At 33.9% G+C, this 8,214-nt stretch overlaps 1 protein-coding gene across 6 annotated transcripts in view; it reads left to right on the top strand.

The window, feature by feature from the left end:
- RALYL (RALY RNA binding protein like) overlaps nucleotides 1-8,214 on the top strand; it is a 415,465-nt gene that overhangs the window by 76,366 nt on the left and 330,885 nt on the right. Inside the window, exon 4 of one of the 6 annotated variants that reach the window (XR_014579400.1) lies at nucleotides 366-3,888. The exons of the other annotated variants lie outside the window; for them this stretch is intronic. The gene's annotated coding sequence lies outside the window, so the exon portion shown is untranslated. Of the gene's footprint in view, nucleotides 1-365; nucleotides 3,889-8,214 lie in introns of those variants that run through there. 6 annotated transcript variants of the gene reach the window in all.

Raw genomic sequence — 8,214 nt, 5'->3', positions numbered from 1 at the left:
GTGGGTATAGAAGTATATGCTACTTTTATGTAACATTCAGATTTATCAATGACCTGAAAGAATTTTCATTAAACCAACCCTTCTTGTAGTAGTGCCTGCTGTTTATGGTCAGAAATATTTACTGAACACTAACACAATAGATCTATCCTTTTCTCTATTTTTTCCTCCTATCCCATTTTAAAAGATATACACTATCTAGGGATTTTCACTTTTCCTCTTCCTACCTGACAGTTGTATTGCAGATATACAATTTTAAAGAAAATTTCCAGTGTTTTGGAATGTATTTGTTGTTGTTGTTATTATTATGAAGACCAGAAGAGGGGAGACATGAATCAATGGCTAAATATTTGCTTGTCTTTTTAAAGCATCTTTTTGAAGCCTATCAGAATCTTAGCCAAAAGAAAAACCCTGGCAATAAGAGGTAGGATATGTATAAAAAACAAACAAAAATCAAATAGTAAAGTACACCATCGTTGTTTGTTTATGTAGACAGCAAGAGCCTACTAGAATTGTGAGCCTAAACCCTATTCAGTAAAAGCAAGTCCTTCCACTGACTTTAGTAGATATTGTTCATGTCCTCATGCAGTACAATCTAAACAAATAGAGAAAAGCCTGTTTGCAAGGAGATGTTTTGATATAGAGGGTCCAATTAATCCTTAGATGAGAACTAAAAATTAACTTATGTGTTGCAGCCATTTCGGTTGGATTTTTTTATTAGATATAAATAATCTTATTTTTTTCCCCTGAAGCAGCTTTTCAAGGGCTCTTCTTATAGCTGTCATGCAGTTTTAATACACAATGAACGTTCATTACAGCAACATTAATCTGGCAGACATTACACTTCAAATAATTGCTGCCTGCCTTAATTCCTGGTTTGTCCTTTTGTAAGCATTAATTACATATGTCAACAACAATCAGTTTAGAGTAAAATAATTGCAGGTATGGAAAAAAGGTTACTCTTAACAAATACGTACTTGAAAGATAATGTCTTCATAGTATTAGTATTTTATTTACTTCAAGAGCTTCATGAATTTGTTGGAGGCCCCTTAGCTTAGACACATCAAAAAAATGGACAATCCATTATAATCATGTGGGGATTTTTGTTTGGTTGGTTGGTTGATTTTTTTTTTTTTAATGTATTTATCACATCAGCTAACATACATATATTTGTTGATGGTTTTGGACAAATGTATAGGTATTTACAGATATTTATTTCATTCCAGCATGTTTAAAGAACTGCTCAATAATATAGCTTTTTGAAGATAGTCCTAAAAATGCTTGCCAATTGCAATACTTTTGATGAAATTTATAGTGTCAATACAATTGTTCATCTATTTAATTATCTCAGCATTCTGTTTCACCATGGATCGAGTGTATTTGTCAAGATTAGAGAATCACAAAATAACAGAAGGGACGGGATTGGAAGGGACCTCTGAATATCATCTAGTCCAAGCCCCTGACAAGCAGGATCACCTAGCGCACATTGTACAGGATGGCATCCAGGAGGGTTTTGAATATCTCCACAGAAGGAGACTCCACAGCCTTTCTGGGCAACCTGTTTCAGTGCTCTTTCACCCTCACAGTAAAGTGTCCCCTCATATGGAGCTGGAACCTCCTGTGCTGAATTTAGTTTGTGCCCATTGCCCCTCATCCTGTCACTGGGCACAACTGAAAAGAGACTTGCTCCATCCTCTTGACATCCTCCCTTCAGATATTTATACACATTAATTAGGTCTCCCCTCAGTCTTCTCTTTTCCAAGCTAAACAGGCCCAGTTCTCTCAGCCTGTCCTTGTACGACACATGCTCCTGTCCTCTAATCATCTTAGTAGCCCTCTGAACTCGCTCCAGTAACTCTATGTCCCTCTTGTACTGGGGAGCCCAGAACTCAATCTGTAAGCTTGCCCTTGATCACAAATTTGACTTGACTTACTCTTTTTAGATCCTTTTGGTTTTTGTTTACTTTATTTATGAAATCATATGAAGTCTACTTTCATCATCCATAACTCATATAAACATTGTTAAAAACCTGAAATGGAGGTGAACGGTTTGGTAATGCATTTCATTATCTTTGCAGGTAGAAAGCTTCTCCTAATACCTAATACCTTTGCAAATTAAAAATCTTCTTTTGCTATTCTTAGTGGGCATGAAGAAGAAGTGATCTGGAATATACTGGTGTAATAATAAAATTTTACATGCTGGAAGACTTCTTTCATGTCACCCCTTCATCTCCTTCATAGCAGATATTTCCAGCACTTTCAGTTTTTCCTCACAGGTCATGTTTTATAAATATATGTTTTTATTTATACTTGTAATTTCACATACCTCTGGTTAGTGTTAATCTCTCAGATCTCTTCAAATTGTCTTTAGGCATAATGGTACCCATGTCCTTGCTGACACTTTACCAACATCTAGCAGAATAACTTAACACCTCTGTGATCCTCATAAAGCATTTCCCTTTAAACTGGTCAAAGTGAATTGGTTTCTCTTGAAACAATAGCATGTTGTTATTGTTGGACCAATGTGAAGTTTTGGAGCCAGTGCTACTCCTAGGTCTTTTTATGCTGAATATTTTTCCCCAGATATTTTACCCTCTACTGCAGTTCTCTACAGACGATCTTCTGTTCGTATTCAGTTATTATTCAGTTCAGTCATTTGTACCACCTACTACCACCTACTATCTTTATCAATAGATATATAACTAATATACCAAAATAGAGGAAAACATGTAACTGTTATCTCTCAGTATATTAAAAAACAAACAGAAAACCTGCGAGACAAACTTTGCTTTAGACTGTCTTGAACAGAAGCTATAGACATCTAACTAAATAAATAATGACTTTGAAAAAAGTGATTGTATTTCCAAGAATGGATCTTTTTTTTTTTTTTCTCCCTACACTGAATTCAAGCTAAAATTCCAAAGAGAAAACTAAATTTTCAGCCATAGTACATTCAGAATTACAACTGGTGAGATTATGAGATACTGTTTTCAGCATCTGGCTAAATATGTTGTGCTTTACTGGTACAGGTTTTATTCTTCATCATTTAGAATGTACATAGATTTATTATTATTATTATTATCATTTATTATTTAGACAGTTTTATTCAAATATTAACAACACATACTACACATAAAGGAACATAAATTATTCGTTGGTTAGTGTCTGTCCCCAGACTTTCAATAGTATAGTTGGGGCAGCTGAAAAAGGCTGTTTGAACAACTTCTCATATCATAGCTTAAAACAAAATGTCTCAATCTGACAAAGCACTGAAGAACAGAATATTGATTAAGCTGAAATGGATAGCAGTCTTCTTATATAGGTAATGAATTTCTGCTTAAAGTATATAAATATATAGAATCTCATTATTAAAACCTTAACAGTTTTAAAGTTTTGAAGAGATTCTTAAAAAAGAGAAGAATTACTTTTTACCTATTCATATCATCTACTGATGCACTGCATTAATAAAACATCTAGCACTTTCAGAAAAGGTTGGTAATTAGTTGTCGGCACTTATCTACTAATGACAGCTGCAGAGGATATATTCTTAACTTATATTTTATTCAGGTACTAATGGTTAGAGTTAGAAGAATAATTAGCATACCAGGACATGATGATTCACACCGTTATTGATTTTGTTGCAGCCAGCTTGATGCTTCCATGCCAAAACTGTCATAGTGATTACTTGTGGCTACTCATATGCAACCCTTATATCAGATTTCTGTCTAGACAGTAACAACTTTTATAAAATATTTAGTAACAGTGTCCATGACCCAGGAATTTTCTTGAAGCATAGTTTTACTTGCTTATTTTAATTTTAAAATCTTTTAACAATTAAAAATACAGTGAAATTTCCTGGTTTAGAGACCCTGATTTATTTATTTATTTATTTATTTATTTATTTTTCTGGAAGCTATGTTTTTTTTGTTTGTTTGTTTGGTTTTGTTTGGTTTTGTGTTTGGTTTTGTTTTGTTTTGTTTACTGAATGTTGTTTTAAATGTACAAGGCATATTATAGAACTGAAGAATTGTAACATACTGTTGTAATTAATCATAAGGAGGGTGCAGGATCTGGAGGGTGTTAAGTACATTTCATATCAGCAGAAATTTAGCTGGAACAAAAACACCTAAGTCAGACACCTTGGATACAAAAAATATATTTTTTTCTGGTATATCTCATCCATCAATTAGCTCTGGGGATTTCAGGGCCAGATTGACTTTCATGTAGGAAATACCCATACAGAGGACACTGAAACTTGTCAAATTCTAAACAGATTGTGCTTCATATAGTTTATAAAATCCAGCAGAATAATCTTGCTGGAACTGGGAACTCAGGAACGTGATCACACTCACTCCAGGCTTCTGAGACTAACTAGCTGAACATAGCCTACCTCATGTAGAGCTCCGGCTAGGACCCAGTGGGAAAAAGGAACAAAAAGGAAAAAGGGTACATCTTGAGTTCTGAGGCAGCTGACTTGGCATCTAACATGGATGTTTTTCTACAAATCATTCCTTGGTATCATACCTACAACCATGTGTGCTGATATGTGGAACAGTTACAACACAGGAAGGTTATTATGTGCTCTTATCATGTAGGTATATTACAAAATGTTTGTAAGCACTTGTTAAAATTCAAAGTACCATCTGAATCAATACCAGTGCCAGTGTGCTTAGCATTTATGAGCATCTATACGTATGTGACTTGCTTTACATATGCTTTTTGCAATATTTCAAATCAGTATCTACTATTTCAATTAGTAATCTTATGTGCATAGAAAAACATGCATTAGAGGGAACAAATATATTTGCTATCCATTGTTGATTATTTATCATTTGTCACTCTCCTTTTTAAAAATGTTTTAATCATTCAATGAAGGCACAAACTCTGCTATGTGCCTAAAGCAACCAACTGCACAAGTTAATGACTAACAAAAAGCTGAAGTACACAACCCCATAGATTGAAATTTTTCACTTATTTATATTTTTATAATATTTTATTATATTTATATAAAGACCTCATAGAATAAAAAATCATTTATTTACTGAATGGTTGCTAGGACCACACAGAATGTGCAGTAACTAGGCCATGTTTTGTAATGCTTTATTGACAAAAGAAAGGATATCAGTGTCAGATTTTTTAATTTATTTTTTCCCATGGTTGTTTCGTTTGGTTTATTTTGATGTGGTTTGGTTTGGTTCGATGTGGTTTGATTTGATGTGATGAATAATTAAATCAGCTTTACAATTTAGACTACAATCTTTCTAGGTAAAAAGTCGATTTTAAATCTGTAGCGATCCATCTTTTTACAAGATTGTCTCTAGGTAAAGAAAGGTCCTCATGGTGAAACATGAATGTGGAACCATAGAAGATAGTGTGAAGGCACAGATCATACCAATGGGATATTTATGGATATACCACCAGCTTTGCACTGCAGTCAAGTCTAGAAGAAAGAGAAAAAACTAAACATTTGAATTTTAGTTTACAGACAAGTGGCAACATTTAAAAGGAAATAATTTTACTGTTATTTATTTCAATCAGTTCTCTATCAAATTAGCTTGCAACAAAACGGAGGCTTACTGAGCTGATATTTGTTTTAGTTGCTACAGCTTTCACTCTATTTATTTATATATTTATTAAATAGACTGACTAAAGGACTGAACTTCCCAATTCCACCAGAATTGGTTTAAATAATATGATGGTGGGGAGTTCCCATTTATGCATGTTCCCTTCTCCTAGGAGTCAACAGCAAAAACAGCTCTGCTGAGAATAACTAGAGGATCCCCTTTAAATTTAGTCAATTAATGTGCTTCAGCTTTCACTTGGAAACCTGGAGGGTTTTTTTAAATGCTTTTTCTGGGCACTCAGGAAAGGTAATGGTTTCTTTTGTGTGTTCTCACTCTTGAACAAGAATTTATTGATGGAAAAGGAAAATAAAATAAATTTGCGAAATAATAATATCTACAAGTAAAGGAGATTTGTTAATATCCTTGCAGTTTCTTGGGCAACAGGTTTTCCTCAGTATTTGTATCTGTCAGATTGGGCAAAATAATACAAGGCCTATCATCTGAACAGGCTGAAAAACTATGGTTCTGATCTGGATTTTTTTTTTATTTTTAATCGTAAATTTTGATTTCTAAAACTGTAAATTTCTAACCGTAAATTTTGATTTATAAAACAGGTTACTTAAAAACATTGTATACATTTCCATGCTTCCAATGAAGCATACATTTCCAAAATCAGATGGGCTTACCTCACTTTTTAAGGCTGCGGTGACAGTGACACCTAATTTACACCACTGTTGTACAGGTATGTTTAGGTGCATAGCTGCAGTGAATCTGAGGACCCCTGGCAAATGGAATCACATGGGCAGTTCTAGATCTGCAGATTACAGACATCTCTTTTTCAGGTTGAAAAAGTCCAGCTCCCACAGCATCTTCTACAGCCCTCAACCATCCCCTGTGCCTCTCCACTGGGCTTGTTCCAGCTCGCTTGTAAGCCCCAAACGAGACACAGTACTCCAGATGCAGCTTCACAAGCACAGAATAAAGGACAATAATCACATCCATTTACCTCCTCTGAACATCAGCATAAAGCAGGACCTTAGTGACCTGATATGCCTTCTGCAGCTTGGCCTTTGATGTCCTATTTAAGTCATTCCCAGCCCCCTGGAGATGTTAAAAATGCAACAAAGATATTCTCTACCACATATCAAATATACTTTTTTAAATACTAATCTTTCTCTTCAGAGCACTTGAGGCTCTTTCTTCCTCTGTGATCTACTAAAGTCTAAAAGTCAATTTCTCTCCCTCAGCATCACTGAAGGTGTAAGTGCTCGCAATGCTGCCCCACATACTCAAATGTGTGCATTTTACTTTTTCTGTTCTTTGCAATACATCTGCCTTTTATTTATTTATTTATTTATTTATTTATTTATTTATTTATTTATTTATTTATTTATCAGCAAACGTAGCAAATAAAAATATTTGAGATACTATTGAGATACTATCAATTCCTTATCATACAGCCTTTGAAGAAACTTTCCAAAGATTATCCATCTATGTAACTATTATACCTGGATGCAGAATAAATTTTTGCTATTCTTTTTTCTTATATGATACCTATCCAGAAGAAGAGTGAGGCTGTTTTATAACTTTTCAGTGCATTGGATGAAAAGAAAGTATGACAGCAGAAAACATCTGATAAATTAAATTTGACATGTTTTTTTATCTATATAAAATGGATACTGAACAGCTGGTAATTGCAAATACTTTAGCAGTCATTTCTGATGTGGGATATTGCTTCTGTGCTCAACATTAATGAGATGTGAGTTGTACTTCATCAAACTGACAATTCTTAGGTTTTTTTGATGAGCATGTGATATGTTTCTCAGAACAGTGTATAATGGATACATTTACCTGGGAAGATGAGAAAAAAATATAGTTTCATTACTTGTTAATGGCCTACTTTAGCCATGCACTGAAAAACTGTGAAAAGAAATATATGGATGCATATATGTTAAATAGAAATATATATATATAGGTAAAATAAATAGAAAAATCTATTCAAAATAATAAACACCACAAACACCTTTTGTAAAAGAAAAATAAATATTTTTAAAACGGAATAACTAGACCTAGAATTTGGAAACACCTTTACTGAATGAGAAGGATCTGCTTTTCTGTAAAACATGTTGCCACATTTGTTTTATCAAGTCTGTATTTTTATTATTGAAAAATCAAGTCCTGATGCTACATGAAAACATCTCTTGACTCATTATAGATTTCAGAGAGAAGTCAGAGGGATTAATCAAACATTTAATGTTGTTCGCCCACATAAGCAGGATTAGGGCCTTTGATTGCACTGTGAAAGGAACATAAAGAAACTACATTGTCATGTCTAGGGAGATGATTATAAAGTCATTCAAAATTGCCTTAGTCAGCCACTTACATGATTTTGAGTAGATCTGCATGAGGTCAGTGGGTGACCTGTCATGTCTCAATACTACAGTTCCTCACTGTTTTTGTTGTTGTTGTTATTATTATTATTTTATTGTGAGTTGTGGTGACATGCACACACATTAGCATGTAAAATTAATCTTTCCATCCTCCATCAGGGCCAGAAGAATGAATTTCTGTTTCTGGTGGTGGGTGAGCCTGCAAAACAGTCTAGAAAGTCCTATTAGAAATGATGGGAGAAAAGACTAAATATCTGCAAAAA

This window comes from Anser anser (genome assembly GCF_964211835.1).
Source record: "Anser anser genome assembly, chromosome: 2".
Lineage (NCBI taxonomy): Eukaryota > Metazoa > Chordata > Aves > Anseriformes > Anatidae > Anser > Anser anser.
The sequence above is the reverse complement of the archived record's forward strand: the minus strand, read 5'-3'. Positions and strand labels throughout refer to the sequence as shown.